Source organism: Lynx rufus, unplaced genomic scaffold (genome assembly GCF_022079265.1).
Source record: "Lynx rufus isolate CCGP_SWC_20201006 ecotype Redwood Valley unplaced genomic scaffold, mLynRuf1.p SCAF_17, whole genome shotgun sequence".
NCBI lineage: Eukaryota > Metazoa > Chordata > Mammalia > Carnivora > Felidae > Lynx > Lynx rufus.
This window is the reverse complement of record NW_025814831.1, coordinates 31,605,381-31,631,472: the sequence shown is the minus strand read 5'-3', so window position 1 is coordinate 31,631,472 and position 26,092 is coordinate 31,605,381. Positions and strand designations below refer to the sequence as shown.

The 26,092-nt window shown below is 41.1% G+C and overlaps 1 protein-coding gene across 7 annotated transcripts in view; it reads left to right on the top strand.

Moving 5' to 3' along the window:
• The window catches only part of SIPA1L1 (signal induced proliferation associated 1 like 1), a 367,173-nt gene that overhangs the window by 82,472 nt on the left and 258,609 nt on the right, over positions 1-26,092 (top strand). For all 7 annotated transcript variants that reach the window (XM_047079409.1, XM_047079413.1, XM_047079407.1 and 4 more), the window contains one exon: positions 2,859-2,925. The gene's annotated coding sequence lies outside the window, so the exon portion shown is untranslated. The remainder of the gene's footprint in view (positions 1-2,858; positions 2,926-26,092) is intronic.

The window sequence follows — 26,092 nt, the reverse complement described above, 5'->3', positions numbered from 1 at the left end:
GTTACACTAATTTTCATATTTCTCAGAATGATCAGGGAAAAAAAAGCTTGAAAAAGCCCAGAGTGGTAGTTACCTTGCACTTAGTATACACCCACTCGTGCAGGCTTTTCTTCAGCATTTTGTTATTTTTTTTTTCTTGCTGCTTTTACAGTGTAGGTGGCCTTCTCTAGATTGCTTTTGACAGGAAATTGAGCAGCCTTTCTTTTTTGGAACAGAATATATTTTACTGGGGAGAGGGAAAAAAAATAAAGTGTTTATGTTTTGAAATTTAATTATGAATTTTTTATTTGAAGACTGATTTAAATCTCGAAACACAGAGGCTGGGTAAAATAAATTTCATATCGTGCGTTAATATTTCTGAACCTTCCCAGTAATTTTTCAGCCTTCCTTTTTTTTCCTTTCTGGTAGAAAGAAAGGAAGGCCTGAAAATCATTTCGCTTCATAAAGCAAAAAGTACTTTCCTTTGTTCTCTGAGCCACTGATGGGTGTTAAGAAATCCTCTCTGACCAGGTCATTAGTTTCTAGCTTTTGTCTGAGGCCGCCCTCCCCAGTTGTCTTCGTCCTCTAAGGGGGGAGGTGTGATGGGCTCTACACTGGCTTCACAGCATCTTGAATCTAGACCTGTATGTTAGCCCTCCCTCTGGACAAGCACATCGCTCAGTCAAGTTTCCTAATGGTTCGGCTAGTGCAGAGGTTCCCGGAGCACGGGTAGGGAGCTCCAGGTGGGAGCGCGGCTCCGACTCGGGTTCAGCCTACCCCGCCAAACCCCCCGCCTGTGCTTTGGGGGTTATGGATGCCAGTCTGCCCACCGCCCACCACTCATCCAGGTGCTCACTGCCTGTGGGGATTATGCTTTGAGTTTGATTTAGGTAGCTCCTCACAGCACCGGGGACTCAGAGGAAGAAATCAGTCTATAATTAGAATATAAACTCCTACACCACGTCAAGGAAATGTCCAGTTGGAATGCACTAATCCTCATGGAATCTTTCTAAGTGTGTTCATAGATGATATCCTTTCGTTTGAGTTTTCAACTCCACATGTTTGTTCATGTACCTAACTGGTACAAATCAGCTGTCAGGTATGTCTCAGTTATGTAATTAGCTAGTTACGGCTCATTAATTAAGCTTGACAAAGCAAAGTATATGTTTTGAGTGTTACAGGTTTCTTTACCTATTCTGGGGGTGTGTTGTGTGGGGCCAGTCATGTAAAAACTGCAAGTTTTAGCAACTGGGATAGATACTGAAAGATCTGTTATCAGTAAGTCTCATTTTGAATACAGTTAAAGTGGATTTTGAAGTACCTGTATATTTAGCTGAATAAAAGATGAGAGTCCTGCTATCTCGGGTGACAGGCTGGGAAGAGGAACTTTGTCCATCTTGTCTTTACCAGGAATTGAGAATATCTGTGAGGGAAACTAAGTTCTGGTTCTGTTTGTTTGTTTGTTTGTTTGTTTATTTATTTATTTATTTATTTTAGAGAGAGAGAGGAGGAGAGATAGTGCAAGTGCGGGAGAGGGGCAGAGGGAGAAGGAGAGAAAATGTTAAGAAGGTTCCATGCTCAGTGTGGAGCCCAATGCAGGGCACAACCCCATGACCCTGGGATCCTGGCCTGAGCTGAAATTAAGAGTTGGACGCTTGGGGCGCCTGAGTAGCTGAGTTGGTTGAGCATCTGACTTTGGCTCAGGTCATGATCTCATGGTTTGTGGGTTCGAGCCCCAAGTTGGGCTCTGTGCTGACAGCTCAGAGCCTGGAGCCTGTTTCAGATTCTGTGTCTCCCTCCCTCTCTCTCTCTCTGCCTTCCCCTGCTCGCACGGTCTCCCTCAAAAATAAATAAAAATTAAAAAAAAAAAAGAGTTGGATGCTTAACTGACTGAGACACCCAGGCGCCCCAGTTCTGATTCTTTTTAGTCTTCTTACCTTCCGTTTTTTTATATTCTTGGGAACAGACTTTTTGGGAGTTCACCTAGTTTGATGTAGTATTTCTCCTCAGTGAAAATTTAAAAATTAGTTCCTTGGAAGCTCTTAAGGACATGTATACTCCGATTTATTTTAATATTTTTAGAATGGGTACATGTACTGCATGTTACTAATATGGGGCATGTTTGAATCTTTTAACTAATTATAAGCTCACTAGTCACAGGAAATGTAGTGGGAGCTTATAACCTACCTGAAATGACCCGTGTGAGAATTGTAAAATTTCTAAATAATCAGAATGGTTGTTTGCTTTGGACCAGCGTTTGCCAACCTCAGTGCTGTTGTCACTTGGGGCTGGATAATTCTTGGGGGGGGGGCTGTCCTCTGCAGTGTAGGAGGGGTTAACAGCATTCTTGGCTTGCACCCATTGAATGCTGGTAGCATACGTCCTCTCCTTGCTGTGACAACCAAGAATATTTTCAGACATTGTAAGTTAGCCCCTGCAGTACAAAATCACCCCCTGTTGAGAACCACTGGTTCGGAACAATTGTTCCCATAGGCACGTGACAGGCTGATTACATGAAAATCACTTTGTTGGGGGCCTTCTTACCCATTCAGGTTCCTGAGTTTCTCCTCAGACTTCCTGACCAGATTATAGAGGCCCTGGATCGGCAATCTGCCTAGAGACTGAATAACTAGGTTTAAGAATTTGTTGTTTAAGTGGGAGTGGCTATTGGTTGGCTTACATTTAAATGTGTGTTGAGCTACACATAAAGAGATTTCCAGTTAAAGGTTTTAGGAGTGGGGCATAGCCTTTCACAGTTACGATTTGATTTGTAGCTGTGATTTTTTTCCCCCTTAATATTGTGAAGTACAATTGTATGTTTTTTCAGAGTTCGAAAAGAACTTTATTATATACTGAAGTTCATCATTATTTTAATCTAGGTTTTGAGAGAATACCTCAAGTTGGACTCAAACGCAAGATTTACCGGTGACTTTGAAGTGGAATGAGGTGAGTTGGTGGCTTAGTCACAAAGTCACGTTGGGGGAAGGGCATATCACTCACACTTTCGTGCTTGGAAGACCTGCTACTTGTCGTGAAATTTGGACCCCTCAAGTGTGGATCCTCAGTTTTTTCCTCACCGGATTTTCCTACTTCATTGTTTGACCGCTGACAGGCAGAAATGGAAAGGGAGAGGATGCGAGGCTCCTGTGTAGTTTTTACTCATTGATTTCTGAATTCAGTGTCGTCATCTTTGCAGATAAAATCGTTCAGGTTTTTTCCTGGATACTTAAATTAATAATAAGACGGCTTTTGTTACCTACTGATGTTCCCATTCCATAGTAAATACGTTTCAGAAAATCTCCCTTGGGTTTCTTAAAATGTGATGGGGGTTTATACCTCAACCCATGTTGTTAACTCTGGTACATTAGTGTATAATTTGGAAATTTTAGTTTGGATAAGCAGGGCTTATCCTGAAAAACTGAGAGATGGTTGGATGATGTACTGCCGACATTTACCGATGTGGGTCTTACCATTGATCTCAGAGTGCTTGCCCTTGGTTATTACTCCCGGGTAGGAGCCCAGGTCCACCTTAGGCGTGCTCTGATGTTTCAGTGGATGCTTCTCAGACACTTTAATAAGTTGTAAAAGGGTATATGCTTATTGAGAAAAACAACAGCTTCATTCTGATTGAGAGAGAGAGAGAGAGAGAGAGAGAGACATTTCCACAAGCTAAAAATGCTATAATATGCTTAAATATAATTTAAACTCTGAAATTGAGATAAAGCAAGTGGTTTAGGGATATGTCTGTTTCATTGGTTTTGCTGAAACAAAGACCTGGGGATTTTTCTTATCTGCTGCTTTGTTGGGAGCAGAAGCACTACTGCTCTTCTGGAGCATTATGTCCTACAAAGGACGGTCAAGGTTATCTGAGCATCTCTCCATTGTAAACCTTTGTGCAGAGTTTAGGGCTTCTCTCCTGAAGCCCTCGGGGTAATTGGAGCGCTGCTTTCACAGTGGCTAGCTGTTTCCGACCTTCCTTGAATTTCAGGAAGAGGAATTGAGGAATGATTATCTCTGAAAATGTTTTTAAAGTGCATTAGGACACTTTCCTGCTAGCATTTATTTGACCAATCTCAGCATCATTCTTCTTTAATAACGTGAAATCCAAGAAGGATTTGTAGGTCTCTGTAATTTGTAGCCATTTGAAAAGCCCACGTCTTTTATTAGCAACACAATTGAAAACCTGTCTTTGAGAAAGTAGCATCTTTGGAACCATCAAAAATTGCTTAGTGGTGAAGCAGGAAGCCAGCAGGAATGCCCCATGACTGTAGCTCAGGTACTTTGTGAAGGAAGAGAAATCAGTGCCCTCTGGTCTTCACCTCAATCTTGGAAGTTACTTTTCAGGGTTCACTTTTTTTCCCCTCCGGAGTGCCTGTATACAAGAGAAACATGTACCTTCTGTGCAGTCCCCGTGTGTCTTTCTGTATTCTAAACACTCTTAAGTAAGGATCGGCTCCTGATTGAACTTGAGTATGACAGTTGTCAGTGGAGGCCTTACGTTGAGGATTACTGTTGAGGCCAAGCTTGTTTAGCTTTCGTGTTGTAGCAGCTATACCTTGTCTTTTGAATTGAGTTGCTCAGCTTAACCTGAACCCTGGGGCACTTAAATCACTTCTTTTAATGGAGATAATATCTGATGATGCTAGTACAGTTTATCTGTTAGGTCAGGTGGGAGATTCTTCTCTTAAGCATTCATAACTGGTCACACAGACAAGGGAGGGTTTGATCGAGTGGTTTGCCAGACCTGTTGGTGCCATGTCTCTTTCTTGGCCTTCTAAATGCACACTTACCTATCCAAAGACTCTCCACTTAAGGGATGTCTGAATCAATTCGATTCGTCAGAAGAAAACAGAAGTCTAAAAGACCACACCAAACCAAACAAACCCACGAAGCGTTACCTGTTCTGTCCCATGTGTCCCATGTGTATCTTCTTAAATCCACCATTCTCCTACATTTTTATTTATTTATGTTTTGAGTAATATTGTTCTAGAATACAAAATCGAATTGAGAAAGCACACTTCTTTTCCTTCCCTTAAATTTTTTTGTTTCTATATTCTTTCTCAGTGCCCAGCGAGAAACGTAGAGTGATGTTAATTGATGATAATCTCTGACTAAATTACTTGCTTTCCACATTGAAATATTTGAATAATTTTCCCAAATGTTTTATTTTTGCTTTGGACTTTCCCTTTCTTATGTAGACAGTTACGTACTAATAGATGAGTGAGATGCTGTTTAAATTTTTCTCCTATTCCAATTTGGTCATTGCGTCCTAGGTTTCTGCTTTTAATGGGAGAGTAGCTGAGGAAATTTTAAAAAGCTCTGCACTTCTTTCTTTTCTTGAGAATAGAATAAAAAAAGACCAACTGGTCACATTTATGAGGACTGATAGTTTGCTGGCATGAGACACAAAGGCAAAGACCTACTTTTAATTGTTTTATGGGAAGTCCCAACCATTTAGTAAGTATAAAAAGAAAAGAAAAGAAAATGTGTGTTGGTGCAGTCTCCTGGGCTTTTCTTGGTGCTGTTTTTGGTGGTAGCAAGAAACCTAATAATCGTAATGCCTTACTTACACTGGCCATCCAGACAACACAATGAGTGTAGCAGATTCAGAGGTCAGTTGAACACTGGAGTCTCCTCCCCGCTTGTCGAGCCTCACGTCCACTGACGCAGCTTCTCTCTTTTCTGCTTGTTGTTCTGACGAACTATGTCTTCCATAAAACCTAGGCGGACACTTTCCTCTTTAAAGGTAGTTCAGCGACAGACAGTAGATTAATTGAGAATTGGATTTTGGATACACTAACTCGAAGAAGAACAGAACTCAAATGCTTACCTCCTGGAGACTTTTTAGAGGCTTTGGGTCAGCCTACATTGAAGTTTCCCAGGGGCACCGAGAGTACAAAAGAGAGACAACTTCTTAAGATCAATACTAGATGAAATTTTATTAACTAAATGCTGACTGTTTAATATAATACGAAATTATTAAAATTTTAATAGTTATAGCAAAGGAATTGATTGCCGAGTTGTCCTTTCTTCTCTGGCCATGACTAATTTTAATTGAGTTCGGCATGCCTTGGGTTATTCCAGTATACTTATTTATTATTCAAAGCTTCCATCTTTGTTCTTAAGAAAGAAAATTCTGTGAAATCCTTTGGCCTACCAAACATTTTTACCAGCCTATGGAACTGTGGTATGGCCCCTTCACATTTACTGCTAATATCATGCCCCTTTTTCTCTTGTGTAGGAACAACTTACTCTCATTGAATTTTTACCTTTACATTCTTCAAAACAGAACAGCACAGCTGCCCACATCAAATAAAGAGTTGCCTCTCTAAAACTCATTCTGGTGACAAATACAACAAATGCTCATAAGAATTGAATTAAGTTGTCTTTGGAAGAATGCCTTATTTCTTACTACCTGGTCCTTATTTTGGGCCCTGGGTTTGATACGATTTTTTACACTAGTACCATGTTACCTAGTCAGTTTCTCAAACTGTTTGTTTTCCGGTTGACTGTCTAGGCAATCTAAAATTTGCCAAATAGGAGTGGATTTGAGCAAATGTCTGAAGTAAAGAATCAGAAAAGAGAGAAGCAAGAACATGAACGTGAGTGCTTGTGGGGAGAAGTTAGGGTGGCAGTGGTGCAGACTTCAGCCTCTCCCTTCCTTGAAAAGTTCGGTCGGTGGAGGGATTTTGAAGACTTGGCTTCTGGGAGCAGATCACAGCGTGGAACTGGAGATGAAACTGGGGAGGAGTTTGAATCCCCAGTTCTTCATGATCCCGCTTTTGTCAAAGGACTCAGGATGCTTTGTGGCTGGGGCTTTATTTTACAACGTAGGCTTTATTCTAATCTTTGTCAGTATTTAAGCGTATTTTACATATAAAAGGAAGTTGTAAATATGTTCACCAGTATTTGAGTCTCTTTCATCAAAACCATGTGTGTGAAATTAAGGCAAAGGCGGGGGAAGTCTTCCATTTAGGGAAGTCCAATATGGCCTATTTTGGGGTTTTTGCTGCCCCTGAGAGGATGACTTTATTGTATCTTTTTGGAAATGGTTTTTAACCATGAGCATATAGAGATGAAGGCCGTAGGCTTGAGGAAAGCTGTCTGCACAAAACATGCCAAGGCCACCAGTGAGTGGATGATAATAAAGAAAACGTGAGAGAGATGTGGACATGTGGCCTTTCCACGTGGCATCAGTGTTTTCAGAGCCGGGGATGTTTCCTGATCCATTGTTTGTCTCAGCACATGGGCTGGCTCTGTATTCTGCCATGATGGTTTCCTTAATAAAAATGCACTGACCCACCACTGCTCTGGATGAGTGTTCAGTAGGTTAAATAATGAATGGCTGCTGAAGAACTAATAGACTTTGATTTTTTTCCCCCTCAGAGAGTAATTTTTTTTTTTTAAGTCTATAACTTGATTTAGTAACTGGCCTTTTTCTGCTACTGACTGATGTTTTCTTTCCCCCTAGTCAACTGGAAAACAGATTGTTTGAGAAATTGACTAGGTAACATTTGACTGGTATTGGTCTTTGTGTAGGGACCTCTGGCTGTGTCTCAGCCTGAAAGCTTTTGTGGTTACAAGAAGTAAGGTGCAAGTAAGACATTCTACTTTTGTTGCCATTTGTCTCCCCTCTGAATTTATTAGTGGAAAAGTTAATTAAGTAAACAACTATTTAACACCTGTTATATAGAGTTTTTTGCTTGATGTTGACTAGGATAGAAATACCAAAAAACAAGTGCCTCTTATACTCAAGTTGTTTTCCTGGAGAGAGAGATAAGACCTAATTAATTAAAAATTGCCATAATGAATGGCTAAATGTAATAAAACCTTTTGTAGAAATACAAGTAAAATGCATTGTGGTGTCCGTAGAGGGAGAATTAAATCCACGGAGGTGGCATCATTGGAACGGGGTGTTGAAAGATCCATCCACCACCCCCCCCACCACCCACTAAAAGAGTAACATTTGTTTCTTCAGGTAACCAAAGTAATTCATATTTATTGTATAAATCTAGATGCTTCTAAGAGACACACAGATCAAAGTAAAAATCACCCAGTTCACACAATCCCCACCACTCAGAGGGAACTATCCTTCTAAGCATTTTTACTTTTTATTTATAAAAATTTTAAAACATACAGAAAAGTAGAGAGAATAGCATAATGAGCCCTAATATACCTAAATCATCTAGCTTTAACAATTATACACATTTTGCCATTCTTGTTAACATCTGTCTTCTTCCTGCTTTTGGGTTTTGTTCTGTTGTTTTGCTTTGTGTTTTGAGTTTTTTTTTTTTAATTTTTTTTTTTTCAACGTTTATTTATTTTTTTTGGGACAGAGAGAGACAGAGCATGAACGGGGGAGGGGCAGAGAGAGAGGGAGACACAGAATCGGAAACAGGCTCCAGGCTCCGAGCCATCAGCCCAGAGCCTGACGCGGGGCTCAAACTCACGGACCGCGAGATCGTGACCTGGCTGAAGTCGGACGCTTAACCGACTGCGCCACCCAGGCGCCCCAGTGTTTTGAGTTTTAAAGCACAACTTAGATATTATACCATTTTACCTATAAGTGCTTGAGTAAATATTTTTAACAGATAATCGCTTTTAAAAAGTCATAATGTTGTTATTCTTAACAAAGTTAACAGTTATTCTAATTTAATATTACTAGCTAGTTCTGTAATTTCCAGTTCATGTTCACTTTCTTCCGTTGTCTCAAAAGTGCAGTGTTACAGTTTTGTTGGACTCAAGATCCAAGCAGGATAGCACATTGCATTTGTCTCTTGTAGGTCTTTCTTAATGTGTAACATTTTCCCTTCCTGCTTTTTTGTCATGTAATTTATTACAGAAGAAACTGAGTCATTTGTTTTTTTTAGAACTGCTAAGATCTTAATAGTTTTCTTTCATTTTTGTTCTTCTGTGTGACCATGTATACATTTTAAAAGCAAAATTGGAGGGGTGCCTGGGTGGCTCAGCAGATTAAGCATCCGAAATCGGACGCTTAGGTCATGAACTTGATGTTTGTGAGTTCGAGCCCCACGTCAGGCTCTGCACTGATAGATGGGATCCTGGAGCCTGCTTGGGATTCTATGTCTTCCTGTCTCTCTGTCCCTCCCCCACTCATGCGCTCTCTCTCTCTCTCTCTCTCTCTCTCTTCTCTCTCAAAAATAAACATTAAAAAAATTTTTAAAAAAGCAAAATTGGAATCCTGTGCATGCTGTTTTATAAACTATTTTTATACTTAGTGCTATAAGGAGGATGTTTTCCTATTAATTTACTGTTCTACAACTTATTTTCTGTTAAATCATGGCATTATAGTAACTAAAAATGAGAAAGATACGTTTGGTTATATTTAAAGTAAATCTTACATTAATTACAGGTATTGCAGCAACAAATTTCTTATTGCTTTTCTCCCTACCTCCTTTCCTTCCTTCTTCCCTTCTTCTCTTTTCCATTCCAGCAGCTAGCTGTCATGGGTAGATGTAACATCAGTGATGCAGTTCTTGGAATTGAGAGTGTATTTTATTTTCCATGAGTCAGGAAAAGCCAGGCCGATGGTGCGCTGACAGGGTTAAAAATGGAGGAGTTAAATGGTGCCCATCCAAGCCCTGATTTTCTGAAGAGTCCCGCTACAAGAAAGGGACCCTTATTATTTTTTTTTATTTTTATTTTTTTAGTTTTTTTTAACGTTTATTTATTTTTGAGACAGAGAGAGACAGAGCAGGAATGGGGGAGGGTCAGAGAGAGGGAGACACAGTATCTGAAACAGGCTCCAGGCTCTGAGCTGTCACCACAGAGCCCCGCGTGGGGCTCGAACTCATGGACTGCGAGATCATGACCTGAGCCGAAGTCGGCCGCTTAACCAACTGAGCCACCCAGGCGACCCAAGAAAGGGACCCTTATTGTTGTTACCAGAAGATGATCTTTATTAAAAAGTTAAGTTTGGGAAAAAAAAAAGAAAAGAAAAGAAAAGGGCCACCAAGGTGGCTCAGTCAGTCAAGCATCTGACTCTTGATTTCAGCTCTCTCTTTTTCTAAAAAAAAAAAAAAAAAGTTAAATTTACATCCTCACAAACATAGGCCCCACTGGTGGGAAAGGACTCCAAGTGGTAAAGGGAGCATGCCAGGGGCCCCTGGGTGGCTCAGTCGCTTAAGCATCTGACTCTTGACTTCAGGTCAGGTCACGATCTTGCGGTTTGTGAGATTGATCCCTGTGTGGGGCTCTGTGCTGACATCATGGAACTCCTTGGGATTCTCTCTCTCCCTGTCTCTCTGCCCCTCCCCTGCTCTTGTGCGTATGCTCTCGCTCGCTCTCTCTCTCTCTCTCTCTCAAACAAATCAACTTAAGAAAAACTATAAAAGGGAGCTTGCCTATTTTGGTTGAGATGTTACTGTCTTAACTTTTTTTTTTAAACATTTCTATGTTAGGCCCTCTTTAGTGACTGTCAAGTTTTTAGCCTGGGAAAAGAATGTGTATGCAGGCTCACGCCTGTCATAATGTATTCTACCAGCTGCAGCTTTGTGTGGCCGTGTAATAAGTCGGCAGGATCTTCTGCTCTCTGTCAGACAAAACCCCAGCTTCATTCGTGATGTTCTGGTTACTCCTGGTAGTTTGTCTTTTTACACTTGATTAGATTTTGATTTAGCAGTGGTTACGGAAATATTATCTGTATTTCACCTTCTTTTTTTTTTTTAAGATCTCATTTTTAAGTAATCTCTACACCCAGGATGGGGCTTGAACTCACAACTCTGTCCCCCAGGACAGGGTAGAAGCTAAATCTGAAGGACTGACTTGTAGTTTACAAATAGGTAGACCTTAATTAACTTCCAGTATTTGACTTTGAAGTTGTCTTTTTTTTTTTAAAGACTAGTTTTATTTATGGGCTGTATTTTTGCTACCAGATGTGAATTTATTTATACATAGAGAATTCTGCAATTAAATAATTAGCAAGTACATTATTATAATGACCACTGAGCTCTTGTGTAAAAATAACACCCAGTTTTAGAATCTGTGCTCTGGAGGCAAAGCTGGGTGTGGGGTTGAAGAGCCACTGAGGTGTGGAAGGGCCTCTTCGGTGAACTGCTCATCTCTGTTCTCATGGCTGAGGAATGTGCTGTGTATTGTGCGTAACCCCTGCCACATTATGGACACCACACGCCGAGGGAATACATAAGTAAACGAGGGCTTCCGCTCACTGGGGCAGGGATAGGCACACACCGCCTTGTCGTTTGGTTTCCCTTAAAGAATATTCTTCACAGTAAAGAGCGGTATATGCCTTTTTCCTTTCCTCCCAATGGTTGTCTGGCGTGTCACGGGAGACAGGTACAGTTTTTCATTGCTTACTTAGTGTCTTACGAAAAGAGGGGAATTATTGTTTGATCAGTTGATTATGCGCTGGAGCTCTGGTTTTTGAAGCTGTCAGGTCTTAAAATGCAACTTCTTTCTCCACAGTAGTTATCATGCAGGATTCCTTTTAATTTCCGAAACCCTTTAACCGAGGCCTCACGGGGATCCTGAGCCTTGCACTCTTCCCATCTGTCAAATGGGTCCGTTAAGCCACGTGCCTCACAGGGCTGCGGGAGCGCCAGGTGCCCGTGCTGTGTGCCTTGTGGCTGCATGGGCCAGAGAAGCCTTGTGGCCCCACCTTCTCCCGTACCGGGTGAGGAAACTGAGACGAGGCTCGTGGAGTAGCATATAGTTTCCCTCCCTCCTGTTTGTCCTAATGACTAAGATAACCTTTGCCACACGTTAGGTCAATGTGTGGCTCTGCTCCTGAGGCAACCAGAGAGGTAGCTTTTACGCACGTCTCTTTATTTGCCTGGAATTTCCCTTTCTCCTTGCCACCTGTCAGCCACCTCCTCCTCCTTTGAGACACGTTCGAGTTCATTTCCTCAGGAAGGCATTCCTGGCCAATCCTACAGATGGATATGATTTCATATCCTCATCCACCAAAGTACTTCTTTCCCTGTGGAAATTTGAACTTATTTGTATGTTTCTTGGAAAACTCTTCCCTGTCTCTGTGTTATTTATAAAAAAACTTTATACCATAAAAATGCTGGTTATTTAGGGAAAAAGAACTTTAAAAGAAAACCACATTTATTAGTGGCACAATGTTATTCCTGTGTATTGAAAGGGAAAATTTCAACTGACAGAGATGAACTCTCAGCATTAGCTCCTGAGTCACCTTTCAAACCAGTGGGTCAAGGTTGAGGATTATGTTAAATAAATTAGAACAAAACTTTCCACTGATAATTCACGTGTCTTTGCATATGGATGAATACGCCCACAACTTTCTTCAGTGTTCTTTTTTCCATGCTATGAAAGTGGTAAACAAAATAAAAATATCAAGTAGCAGTATATGTTTTTAAAGATAATTCACAGAAGTTATATATAGACTGACTGGTACATAAAAGATCTAGGAAAGCCAAGTTCGAGGCTTATATGAGCCTCAACATCAATGAATGCACAGTTGAACTAAGGTTTCACTGTACAGCATTCACATTTTAATTGAATTTCAACACAGAGGTCAATAAATCCTTTTCCCATTCACTTGAGAACATTTACATGCACCTTCAGTTTGTAGTCAGATAATACTTTGTTTTTTTGTGTGTGTTGGGCCGCTCTGGAAATAGGAAGGAAGTATTACAGAGAGCTCCTTCCCCCAGGACATACAGACAAATGCATGTGTGTTTGCATGAAAGGACTCCAAGGTCTTTGTTTATATTTGGGATGTGAAGGAAGAGACATGTAATAGAATTTTAGACCTTGAAGGAGCCGTAGCTGCCTTTATATTAATATATTTCTATTTATTTATAAATAGAAATAAGTGTTCATAGAGATCAAAAGTTCTGCCCAAGTTCTGTTACTTTATGGTGTGGGTCCCAGGCTCAGAGTTGAGTTTTGTGGAGATGTGATGGGACAGCGGTGATTGGTGCTTTGGGGAGAAACTCAATAGTATTTCTTTGCCTGTTCAGGGACCTCAGTATTTCCTACATTATTTATCTTTTGTGTTTTGAATACTTAGAAAATTAGGTATTGATGGGGTTTGAGGCTAGAATTTTTTTCTTTGGACATTTTTAAGCATGCTACCCACAAAATTTTTCCCTGAGAAGACATCATAGAAAACTAAACCTTTGTCTAAATTGGAGTTTTATCATTTTCTTATATTGCAAAATAAGTCATTTTTCCTTGAAAAGCATTTTAATAGCCTTTGTGTAGGACACTTTGGAAAATGCAAGGCAGTGTCACACTTTTCACCTTGGGGAGTGTTGGCCTAAATTATGCCTGACTTTTACTGTAAAGACTGTGTCTTCTTCATCTGTATAGTCCCTACAGCTCCCAGCACAGAGCTCTGTTTGCCTCCCTATGTTTTCATGCCCAGATCCTCCTCAGTGAGAATCACTTCACCTTTCTCTGCCTCCTCCTTTTCTCTTCCGTGTCATTATGAACTAAGGACCGAGGGAAACTCCTAGCCTTCTAGGGGTTTGGATATTTGAAATACAAAATTTCTTACTAATCAAAAATTGAATCACTGGACCAGAACATGCTAATATTGACTCTCATTTGTTGAACCCTTACCATGTGGCAAATACTCTCTAGATTCTTTGAGTACAGAGATGAGTTGACATGGCCCCTACCTTAAAGGGCCAGTCACCTAGCAGGTAATAAAGATGGGTATTTAGGTGCAATAATTCAAGCGTTAGAAGTATGGAAGCCATGTTTCTACCCTTGATGTTTCTTATTAGCAGTATCAGTGCCATGTATGATGTAGGTTTAATCGCAAAATAATTAGGGACTTTAAAAAAATTTATTTCATTTGATCTATTTTAAAGAATTTTTTTTAATGTTTATTTATTTTTGAGAGAGAGACAGACAAAGTGCAAACCAGGGAGGGGCAGAGAGAGGGAGACACAGAATCCAAAGCAAGCTCCAGGCTCAGAGCTGTCAGCACAGAGCCCGATGCGGGGCTTGAACTCCTAAGTCACGAGATCATGACCTGAGCTGAAGTCGGCCGTCGGCCACTTAACAACTGAGCCACCCAGGCACCTCTCATTTTATTTATTTTAGAGGGTAAGTGTGCAAGCTGGGGAGAGAGGGGCAGAGGAGAGAGAGAGAGAGAGAGAGAGAGAGAGAGAGAGAGAGAGAGAAAATCCCAAGCAGGTTCCATGCTGAGTATGGAGCCCGATGCAGGACTTGAGCCCATAACCTTGGGATCATGACCTGAGCTGAAATCAAGGGTCGGATGCTCAACTGACTAAACCACCCAGGTGTCCCAATAATCAGGTTTTTAAAAGATTAAACGTTATGTTTTAAATAGCTAATACATGTCCACAGAGTAAAATCCAAAAGGTTATACAATGAAACTAAATGGTATAAATTTTATTCAGATTTCACCAGTTTTTCTACTAATGCCCTTTTTCTTTTCCAGGATCTAATCTAGAAATGTCATGTTGCATTCAGTATGTATGCTTTTTAAAATTTATTTTTTATATAGATTGTAGCATACTGCACTATGCTTTCTTTCTGTTCTGTTCCAGTTTATGGTTGTACTTTATTATCCAGTCTCATAATGATGGACTTTCTTTCTGATCTTTTGATATTAATAGTGCCTCTGTGGCAGTCCTTGAACTTGAAAGTATACAGGTTTATATAGAGGAATTTCCAGGTTAAAGAATATGTGTCTTCATGTCTGTCATAAGTATTGCCAAACTGCTCTCCACGGGCATTGTACAAGTCTACACTCCCATCAGCCATGTGTGCCCTTCTCCTTCCTCTTGCCAGGAGTGTGTGATTAGACCTTTTAATCCTTGCCAGTTTCATAGCTGAAAAGGGAATCTTTTTGTCGTTTTCCTTTGCATTTCTCTTGTTATAGATGAGGCTGTATATACTGTCCTGTGTTTAAGAGCAGTTTTTCTTTCTGTGAATTGACTTCTGTGATCCTTTATCCATTTCTCTAATGAGATAAGTTCTTTATATAAAAAAAGAAGCTATTCCATTTTGTGGTAGGAGCTCTTGATTTTTTCCACTGGGTGTGTGTTTTGTCATTTATGCTAACTTGCAGTCTATGAATTTATTATGTTTGGATAATCATATTTATTTATGTTTTACTTTATGAGATTTAGATTTCATGTTCTTCCTAGGAAGGTTGTCTTATGCTCTCCAAGAGTATAAAAAATGTTTCCTGCTTTCTTTTAATCTTTTTGTTTCTTTTTTTAACGTCCGATTCTTTGATCAATTTGAGATTTTTTTTGGTGAGTTGGTATCCCATTCTCTTTTCCATGTGGCTGTATAGTGTGCCAAAACCATTATAGAGGGATTTGTTTTTTCTGCGCTGATTTTAAATGTCACATTTTATCTTAACAAAGCTCTGCAAAGTATTTTTAGAATTTTCATTTTATCTTTTGATTTGATGGTCTATTCATGGACCAGTTTCACACTTTTGAGATTATTATGTATTTATAACATGTTTAACTAGGCAAGTATTAAGCCTTGTCTCTTTTATTGCTCTTTTCTTTCATAATTACTCTCATTATTTTTGCTCCCTTATTTTTCCATATGAACTTTAAACATAGATTCTGAATTCCCAAAAGAATATCCTGTTAATCTTACTGGGATTGCAATAAATTTCTGTGTTGATTTTGATATTTTTCAATATCAAATGTTTTTTTGAAAAGATTTTTTTTCTTTTCTTTTTCCCTTTTAAGTTTACTTATTTAGTTTGAGAGAAAGAGAGAGAGAGAGAGAGAAATCCCAAGCAGGCTCTGCACTGTCAGTGTGTAGCAGCCTGACACGGGGCTCGATCCCATGAACCATGAGATCATGACCTGCCACCCAGGTGCCCTGAAAGATTTACTTTTAAGGAGATTTGTCACTGATAATATGAAGAACAGTTGCTCTTTTTTAAAAAAAATTTTTTTTTTTTTTTTACATTTATTTATTTCTGAGAGACAGAGAGAGACAGCGTGGGCAGGGGAGGGGCAGAGAGAGAGAGGGAGACACAGAATCCGAAGCAGGCTCCAGGCTCTGAGCTCTCAGCACAGAGCCTGATGCAGGGCTCGAACCCACGAACCATGAGATGACCTGAGCCGAAGCTGGACACTTAACCAACTGAGTCACTCAGGTGCCCCAAGAACAGTTGTTCTTAATCTTACCTTCTATCCTAGTAAACTTTACTGTTTCCATATTTTGCCTTCCATTTCCCCCTCTGCTTTTGGTGATGCGGAGTCATGTTTGGGGGTCTTTGTTTTATTACTTGAGAGTCTGTTATTAGCACAGTGCCGTGCATCCAGTAGGTAAGTGTTTAAAGGAGCCCTCCATACTGCTGTGGGATCCTGACTAGAAAGTGGTTTGGGAGTATCTGTTAAGATGTATCATGGACGCATGTATAGCTTGTATGTTACAACCCTGCAGACGTGTTACTCAGCATCTACTAATGACATGTGCATCCTCTGAGTGGGGCATGGACTCCAAGGGCAATGGTAGCCTCCTGTCACCCTCATGATCTCCTTTCCTTTCCGCCATTAAATTCTGTTGAAGATGTGAAATCCTGCAGATGGGCTCATAGCCCAGGCTGAGCACTTTTAATTTGATTCTCTCCTTTACTTTTTTAGTTAAAAAAATCTCAACATAGTAATCTTTTAGATAAACATGTTAGAATCAGCTAAATATATTTTTACCTCTCAAAATGTCTTCCCCCCATTTTGATCCTTCTCCCTTTCCCTGTTGAAAATCACCAGGTATGATTTTCATATCCTATAAGCCCATCACCGTCATAAGCCATGGTTCTTGATTGCAGGGCCCTTGGTGAGTGTGTTGGGGACAGAAATACTGTCAGTCCCCTTTGTGTGGCCTTCCTCCTCCTGTTCCCACTCCTGCTTGCTCATCACAAGAACCAAATCCCGTTCTTCACAAAGATGAGGTGTCTCCACCTACTTCAGCACCCTTTTATCAGCTCTTCATTCCGTTTTGGAGTGCAGCCTCTTCATTCCCGTCCTGGATCTCAAATCTATACCCCTTTATCTTTGAAATCGTTTTTTCTGTACCAGAGGATTCCTTCATTCAGCAAACATTTATGCACAGTATGGTGGGGGGAACATGATTGCTTTAGTACCCAGTAGACCTGAACCAAGATTGCATCAGAAAACAGGAGATTGTTTTGTGCAGAGCCCTAGGAAAACAGTCCCTTCATTGTCTCAGCACCAGCTTGAAGGGGCAAAGGAGAGAACCGTGTGGTAACCTGGGAATTAAGGGCAGCAGGGAGGTAGAGTGGGAATGTTGAAGGCACACTGGAAGGGTGCCTGAGGTTTGGGTCACACTCCCATGTGCTTCTTTCTGCAGCATGCCCGCCTCCCTTTGGGGCCAGTTGGAAAGCCGTGGGCTGGTTACTATGGGAATTGATGGGTGCTGCTGGCAGCGAGAGAAGCAGAGTTCTTGGAATTGGTCCCAAAATCCTAGGAGAGCAGGGTTTTCCTCCCTCTGGCTTCCCTGCTTACTGTTCTTGGATGAACGAGGTTGATTTTAGCTTGGGGAGAGCATTTCCAACAGCTCCCCTCTGGCGCCCTAAGGAGAGCTGGGGGCTCCTCGGCAGGCGGACTTCACAGAGGGCAGGGCAACACAAGGGATCACCAGGTTGCCCCCCATGAACTTGTTTTCGCGGTTGGCTTCTCACGCTTCAGTGAGCTTGGAATGCAATTCAAGCTTCTGTTTCTTTTTACTCTGTCAGGGAATGTGCCACGGACAAGGAGAGGGGAAGTCAGTATTTAATTCCAGAACCACAACCTTCCCCTTCTTCCCTGCCATTACCCCTCACCAAAAAGGTGGGGGGCGTTGGGTGTGTGTTCCAGGGTTGCCGATTCTGAAGTGTCAGAGGTAGAAAGCAGATGTTTTAATGAAGTGATACCCGAATTGGAAAACAGCGGGTTCAAAATACATTTTATAAGTCCTCTTTCATTAATTTGATTAATCGTTAATTTTTAAAAGCTCTACCATTGTGTGTGCTCGTTTATTTTTGTAACTGCTCATGAATATGGAATGTAAAGCATTGATTTTTTTCCCTAAGAAAACTATTTGGCTTGAGGAGGGAAGAATATTAAAGTATCATGAACGTTATAAAGTTTAAAAGGACAGAAAGAGCTGCTACCCCCCCCCCCCCAACATTTTTGTTTCAGTTAAGTGTTTTCTCTTGTTTCTGATTCTTTTACCACTAATGAAAACCTTTTTCAGGGGAAAGCTTTTCTTTTGATTTTGGGAGATTCTGCTGAATTCCTCCTGTAGTTGTAAGAGGACTGGCTGTCTAGTTCTATTCAGACCCTGACTTTGGGGTCTCAGAGGTGATGAGTCACTTGGCAGAGCAATCATGAGATGTTGAATTGGCTTGTGATTTGGATGATTTTTCTCTCGAAGCTTTAATGCTCCTTTTTAATCCATTTCATTTCCCTTTTCTGTGGGGGGGGGGGAGGGGCTGGGAAGGAAGGCCAGTCACACATAGGCCTTGCTTGCCCTCCTTGACCTTCAGATTGGGGAGGTAAGGTGGTTAAGAAAAAAAAAGTGCAGGGAAGGGTGTGGTATATTTTGCTAGAGATGAATTGCTTCACTGTGGCAAAGTCAAGTGTCCTTCTTGGGGAAGCAGCAGAAGCCTTCCTGGAGGAGGCAGCTATGGAGTGCTGGCACAGCCCCAGCTCTAGTATTTCAGTGAGTCAAGGGCATTATTATCTGAACTGGACCTGAAAGAATAAGTAGCCTCTCAACAGGTGTTTTCCTTTGTTTTTCAGCCTGAGAATCACTCAGGGTCCTGATTTTATTGGTGTGCTTCGATTTATACCTGTGAAACACTTTAGACCTAGTGTATGTATTCATCAGAGTGCTTGCAGAATGCCAGACAGTCTACACTTGGGTTATAAATGTGCCACCAGATGGAGGGAGCAAGTAATACCGTGACGGAGGGGAGCATAGGGTGCGGCGGGAGCCTAGAGAGAGGAGGGCCGCTAACCCTGAGGATGGGGGGTGGGGGCGCCGGGGCCCAGGCATGGGAGTCAGCTCTGCAGTGGCTCCCTGACACCTGTCATTCCGCCATGAAATAAATGGAGCTCCTCCGAGTTGAGAAATGGGAACACTTTCTCCCAATGAGGAAGCTGAGGCTCATGGTGTGTCAGTTCCTTGTCTGAAGTCAGTCCGTTTGCAGTTGTGTTAGCACTGAGATTTGAACGCGTGGCCATAGACGTTGCCCAGAAACCCCTAAACCTTGCAGAGTAGTTCCTGAAACCCCTGTGTTGTCCACATTGAGGCTAGTGAGGCAAGTCCGCTGCCCAAGGCCTAACCTGTACGTGGCAGAGTTGAGACTTCAGTGGTGTTTTTTCCAAAATGCATACCTTTCCACAGAGAGAGCCCACCGGAAGTTCAGTAGAAGGGGCACTAACACAAGCTTGAGGAAGAGGTGGCCCTTCAACTGGGCACAACAGGGTGGATGTAATTCGGAATTAGGCACTTTATCAGTGACCACTCAGTACATGGAACACAGGAGAGAAGGCATGGGAAAAGGTAAAGAGAGGAGTGTGTTCAGGTAAGAGAGAATAGTTCACTTTTCCTGGAGTGATGGTTGTGTAGAGGGGTGTGGGGGAAAAGAGTTGAAAAATCAGGTTGAAACCCACTCATCTAGGACTTGGAGCACCTAAAGAATTTGGACCCTTTTTATGTCGTTATTGAGAAACCACTGATGGCTTAGGAAAGATCACGAAACCTAGTTGTTTGTTTTATGAACTATAATTCTGATTATATAAATTCTCAGAATCTTGTCGACCTGATGAATTCATGGCTGTGAGGTGACTGGAAACGTGGTATTGTTATAAATCTGCTTGAATGGTGGTATTTCTGGGGCTTATTTTATGTACACAGTCACTAAGTCTGCCATAGATGGAGGTTATTTACGGGTCTGTTTCAGGTCCAAAGTCTTGCACAGGGAGTTTTTCCCATGGGATTTAGGCTGGTAAACATTTAGGCAGGAGAGCCCTATGTGGCCTTTCCTGGGCTGGCTTCCCTAGTCCCAGAAAAGAACCAGCTCCAGCTCCAGCCAGGCCTCCAGTGGCCACTGTCCTTGTATTATTGGCCAGAAGTTCCCAAAGGGCTCTGGTTGGGCTTTTAGCCATCTAGATTATTTATAAAAATATATCCATCATACTGCTATTTGGAGAGGATTATAATTTTATACTTCTTAATAAAAATTGTCTCATTTACGGGTATCGTTGTAAGAAGGAGATTTGTTCAGCCCTAGTTAGGATTGATGATGAAGGCACATTTTCTCTTTGAGCCCAGAGGTGGTGGCACAGAAGGACACATACACTCTGTACAATTCCTGCAGTCAGGTGCTGTGTTTGTCTTGTTTCATCGTTGTCTGTCCATGGCTGGATATAGCGTGTGGGACACGGTAAGTCCTACATACATACTTGTTGAGTAAATGTTGGAGGAATCTTGGATAGTTGTTCCTATGGCGTAGCTATTGTAGTTGATGAAAAAAACTGGTTACGTTTTTATTCAGAGAGAGAGAGAGAAAGAGAGAGAGAGAATCTTAAGCAGGCTCTGCAGAGTCAGCACAGAGCCCGCTGTGGGTCTCAAACTCATGAAACTGTGAGATCGTGACCTGAGCCGAAATAAAGAATTGGATTCTTAGCCCGCTGAACCACCCAGATGCCTCTGGTTACATTTTTAATTAAGACTCCTTTCTCCTGGTTCTAGATGTTTTTTGTTAGAGATAAAGATTTTAAAACCCTTTTTGATATGTAGCTTCAAAATGTTAATAACACTTTAAACTTCTTGTAGGATAAAATAATCAAGTGGAATAGAAGTAACTAAAAATATAAAATCTTGTAGGCTAATTTAAAAAATACAGAATGTGTATTACTGGCATCCTCTCCCATTCTCTTTAGAAAGGGTCACTACTCTAAATTAATATATCTCCTTTCTAGCCAAGATTTCATTTTACTTGACTCACAGCCCACAGTATAGATGCAAGAACAAGGTTTGCCAAAGCATGGAACAGTAATAAGATTTTTTTTGTTCCTGGCAACTTGGAATTAATTTCTGTAATTCTAGTAATTAATTATGGAAAAAATGTTATTTTGTTAACATTTAATGGAAAGTTGAAATAAATGTGTATAAATATTAAGTGTGATTTGTTTTCTGATAGAGTGATAGCAGAATATGAGGAAAAGCTGATTATTTGAAGATTTGATCAAGCTAATAGAGCCTTTGTTTCTGTGACTGCTTACATTTTCTTCTAGATGGTATAGCATGATAATATGGCATGCTGCACACCGAGGTGATTGTTGGAGTATCCCTTGGAAACTTCTGGGCATCGTTCATCTGGGAGCCAGTTTATAGTAATGTGTGGGGAGATAAATTTTGTGCTTATAGGTTGGTATTAAGTTTAAAAAGTCCTGAGATTTGGGGCACCTGGGTGGCTCAGTTGGTTAAGTGTCCGACTCTTGACTTCAGCTTGGGTCGTGATCTCACACACAGTTTGTGAGTTTGGGCCCTGCATCAGGCTCTGTGCTGACAGTGCGGAGCCTGCTTGGGATTCTTTCTCTCTCCCTCTCGCTCTCTGTCTCTTTCAAAGTAAATAAATAAAATCAAATATTAAAAAAAGAAAAAGTCCTGAGATTTGATTTTTATACTGTAAGAGATTTCACAGTGGTCATTCTGTCTCTGGAAAATGTTTAGACTTCCTTAATTCTGTTTTACATTTTGCAGCTCAATATCTAGTGTTAGGAGATAATTGATGCATTATATATAAGGCCTTAGTGGGTACTGCCTACTGTTTCTAATATTTTTTATAAGGAAATTATCTTTTAGGCTAATCAGTATATCAGTTTTGAAAACTGTTGAAATTTAATCACCGATAAAGGATTTTACCTTTCTATACTTATTGTAGTTCCTTGTATTCCTTCCAATGGGCTTCCGAAGGGGTAAAAATGACATTGGTTTTCAAACCACATGCCACATGCCAAATTGAAGCAGAGAATGTTGTCGATATTTAATGTACTTGAGATGATTTAGGCAACAGGACCCTTGGGAAACCAACAAATATATTTGCAGGTGCCCTTTCTTGACACTTGCTGTTAAGACTCAATGATTTTTCTTTTTAAGTTTTTTTTTTTTAATGTTTATTTATTTTTGACAAAGAGAGAAACAGAGCATGAGCAGGGGAGGGGCAGAGAGAGAGGGAGACACAGAATCCCAAGCAGGCTCCAGGCTCTGAGCTGTCAGCACAGACCCCGATGCAGGGCTTGAACCCACAAACTGTGAGATCATGACCTGAGCCAAAGTCGGACGCTCAACCGACTGAGCCACCCAGGCGCCCCGTAAGTTTGTTTGTTTTGAAGTAATCTCCACACCCAACTTGGGGCTCGAACTCACAATTCCGAGATCAAGAGTCTCGTGCTCTTCCACCTGAGCCGGCCAGGTGCCCCTCAGTGATTTTTCTTGATGGTTACAATCTTGTTATGTTAAGCAGGTTAAGTAGAATGATTTCCATGTAGAATTTAGATTTTTAAGACCAAACTGAGCTTGAAATATTAGCTGGCAGAAACACGCAGCTGTAGTTAGAGTTGCCGCAACCTCTGTCTTAGAAAGGAAGGGGGTCAGCAGGGACAGCTTCCATGTAGTGGTGCAGTAATGACTCATCTTCTCCTCCTGGTGCAGAAAATAACTTGCATTAGGTGTGCCTTCTCCCAGCCTGTGAGCTCCAGGAGTCCACCTCTTGGCACTTGGCTTAGGTGGGAGGGAGAAGAAGAGCCTAGAGTTACAGTTTTTTTTTTATCTGTTGGACCCACAAGAGATAAATAACATATGAAATCCAGACAGTCTTGGACATGTTTTTCTTTGGTTATCAGTTCCTGTCCAGGCAATCCTATTATAGTCATTAAAACAAAACAAGACATTTTTGAAGGTTAGAGGTCAGTGGTGTTACAAAGTTCTGTGTGTGTGTGTGTGTGTGTGTATGTGTGTGTGTGTGATTGATACTCTGAGGTGGGGCTCTAGTTTCTGGCTATACTTAGCAGGTGCATTAGGGACACAGCCAGGTAATTCATGTTTCTGAAAGTAATACCCATAGCCTCCTGTCAGGTGCCCAGAGCCTTTACAAATAGTTGGGAGTGACAGCCCTTCCCAGCCCTCTGTGGACACAAAGAATGACTTCATTTACTTCCGTGAGACCAGTATAAAATTCTCAATCAAATTAGCATTTACTCTGAAAAAGTAGAAGTGTGCCATTTAGTACTTTTCTTTGGGTTTATAGGAGAATGTTTTGAAATCAGAGCAACTTCGGAAGACATAAGCTTAAAAAATTCCCAGACTCTCCTGAGTTGTAGTTCTTAGAATAGGGAAAGAATATGCCCCAAGCCTCTCAGTGCCTGAGACTGTTTCCCATACACCGTTCCCGGGTTGACATTTCTTTTGCTCGTTGTGGGAGATCAGGAGATGTGATTTTTTTTTTTTTTTTTTTTTTTTTTTGTACTCGGCCCATGTACTGTGCCAGACTGTGAGAAACAAGGGTGACCTCTTTTTCTCTGGCTTCTGGAGAATGGTATTGACATTAGGCATTGTTGAGCCAGGCCCAGGAGGTATGTGCCACCCACTCCTTGTTTGCAACTCTGGACTTTACCGCCATGTGCTGTTGAGTTATTATTTTGTATTATGTGAGGGGATTGTGAATGATCCCCATAGCTTTGGGAGATTTTGAAGAAGGTGATGATGTAGTCCTTGCCACCGAGGTCTGGACTAGGCAGCTGTCTATTCTTGTTTTGCGCCCGTAAGAGCCAGTTCTTAAACATGGAGGCACCTCCACCCCAGGGCCTATCGGTGCCCAGGGTTAGAAGGCTGAGTGAAAGCTAGCAGATGCCAAATATAAGTATAAACAATTAAGTACTAAAGTATAAAAACTTTAAAAATGGGCTCATACTCTATTTGGGCAGAGAAAACTTGTTCATGTGAAATAATTAGTGGAAAGGAACATACAATCTGATTGCTGCATTGACAGTTTTTATGTGTCCCAAGGTAGAAAGAAAATCAGTGTATCAAGCTGAAAATACAAGTAGGAGCTTTTGATTTCTGGTATCTGAATGCGGAGGGTCGGGGCAGGGAATAAGTTAGAGAAACTCTGTTGTTCAAGAAGTGTGACCTCCTCCATGTTCCGTGATCCTAGAGGATACTCAGTTGTCTGGTGCTTCGATGAGAGTCTAGGATTAGAATCAAGGTACAGTTTTACCCCCTTTGGAGAAAGTATTTGTTGATTGATCACTGTCTACCCCACGTATTAAGGAAGATAAGCAGTTCTCCCCCATCTCTGGTTTTCTGGAGAGAAGTTATCAGCCAGAAGCTGAAGCTGAATCCTGTTTATCTACACAGATTACTTGGAAAATTTGTTTGAAAACCAAATTAGATTTTAGCTTGGCTGAATCTGTCCATCTGAAGTCTGCTGTGAATGGTAGGCACTGGACATTCTCTCTCTGATTGGTTGTGCTGCTGGTTAGCTAACTAAATGCATATGTGCTGTACGGAGATATGCATTTGATACTAATATTAGCATAATTACTTCTTAATTAAATGTAAAACACTGATAAGTGTACAAGTCTCTGACATTTGTTGATTTTAACATTTGGATGACAGATACTTCTTACCTGAATTTCTCTTGCAAAATACATTTTCTGTCCCAGTTAATTGTAGTTGTTGTGCCAAATAAAATAAATAAATAGATATTAGGTAGCTTGCCGGGGTTTCTAATTAAAATTAAATAGTTTGCCTTTTTGTTTATTTTAAAGACTTTGGGGCGCCTGGGTGGCGCAGTCGGTTAAGCGTCCGACTTCAGCCAGGTCACGATCTCACGGTCCGTGAGTTCGAGCCCCGCGTCGGGCTCTGGGCTGATGGCTCAGAGCCTGGAGCCTGTTTCCGATTCTGTGTCTCCCTCTCTCTCTGCCCCTCCCCCGTTCATGCTCTGTCTCTCTCTGTCCCAAAAATAAATAAACGTTGAAAAAAAAAATAAATAAAGACTTCCTTTTTGCTGACTAGGTAAGTAATAGGTGCTAATTTTGGAGGGTTTGGAAAATAGAATGGGACAAAAAAAATCCTCATTTATGTTCTTATTATTAATATTTTTAAATTAAAATTATCAAAATATTCAAACCATAATTGAGAGTGCATTTGCCAGTTGATGAGCTGAGTAGACCCCACAGAGAGAGAGAGGGCACGTATTCGGAAAATTTCACAGGACCGGAGCTGTCTGTTCGGTGTCTGTGGTCTTCCAGAACGGAGCACAAGATTAAAATAGTGCCAGAAGCTTGTGTGTGTGTGTTTGAAGTTGTACGAGCCAGAATTGGAAACTTCATCTTCTATTCACTTTTACAATTAGTATTGTGGTGAAAGGAAACTTTGTAAGACATAATAAAATAAAGAATAAAGCTTGAAAATCACTTCATTCAGATGTTCATAGCTGAAATAAAATGCAGCTTAGATCTGTCTCTCCTGTGTGGCCTCGTGGTGCCCCAAGTGAGCCTGTAGTGCCTTTGGGCTGTTGGATTTCCCTGCACTTCAGGATTGCCTTTAAAATGATGGGGAACAATGAGGTCAAATACTTCCCTCCAGGTTCTGATCCCCCTGCCGGTGCAAGACTCCCGGTATGATACCTGGCGTCACTAGCTAGTGGAGAGTTTACCGTGGTTTTTCTTCTTCCGTAGCTGTCCTGGGATTTTTTTAAAACCCTACTTTTGATTTTTTTTTTTTTCCGGCTTTGTGTTCTCTGGCTAAAGATGCTTTCTTGTGGCCTTCAGCACAGCCCTGTGAGGAGGAGGAGGGGGCAGGTAGCCTCATCCCATTTTACACATGAGGAAGCTGAAGGAGCTTGTCTGAGGCCCTTTGACTGTATATGGCAGCTACCATTCTTCTTTCTCTTAGGGGTCTTAACTTTCTTTTCTTGGTTGTCTTTCCAGTGATAATAACACCAACCACACCAATGATTTTATAATAGTAAGAGCTGACCTTTATCACCTGCCACATGTCAGGCAGTGTTGTATGTGCTTTTGCATGTACTCTTACTCCCATGGAGTAGGTGTTACCTTCGTTTTAGAAATGAAGA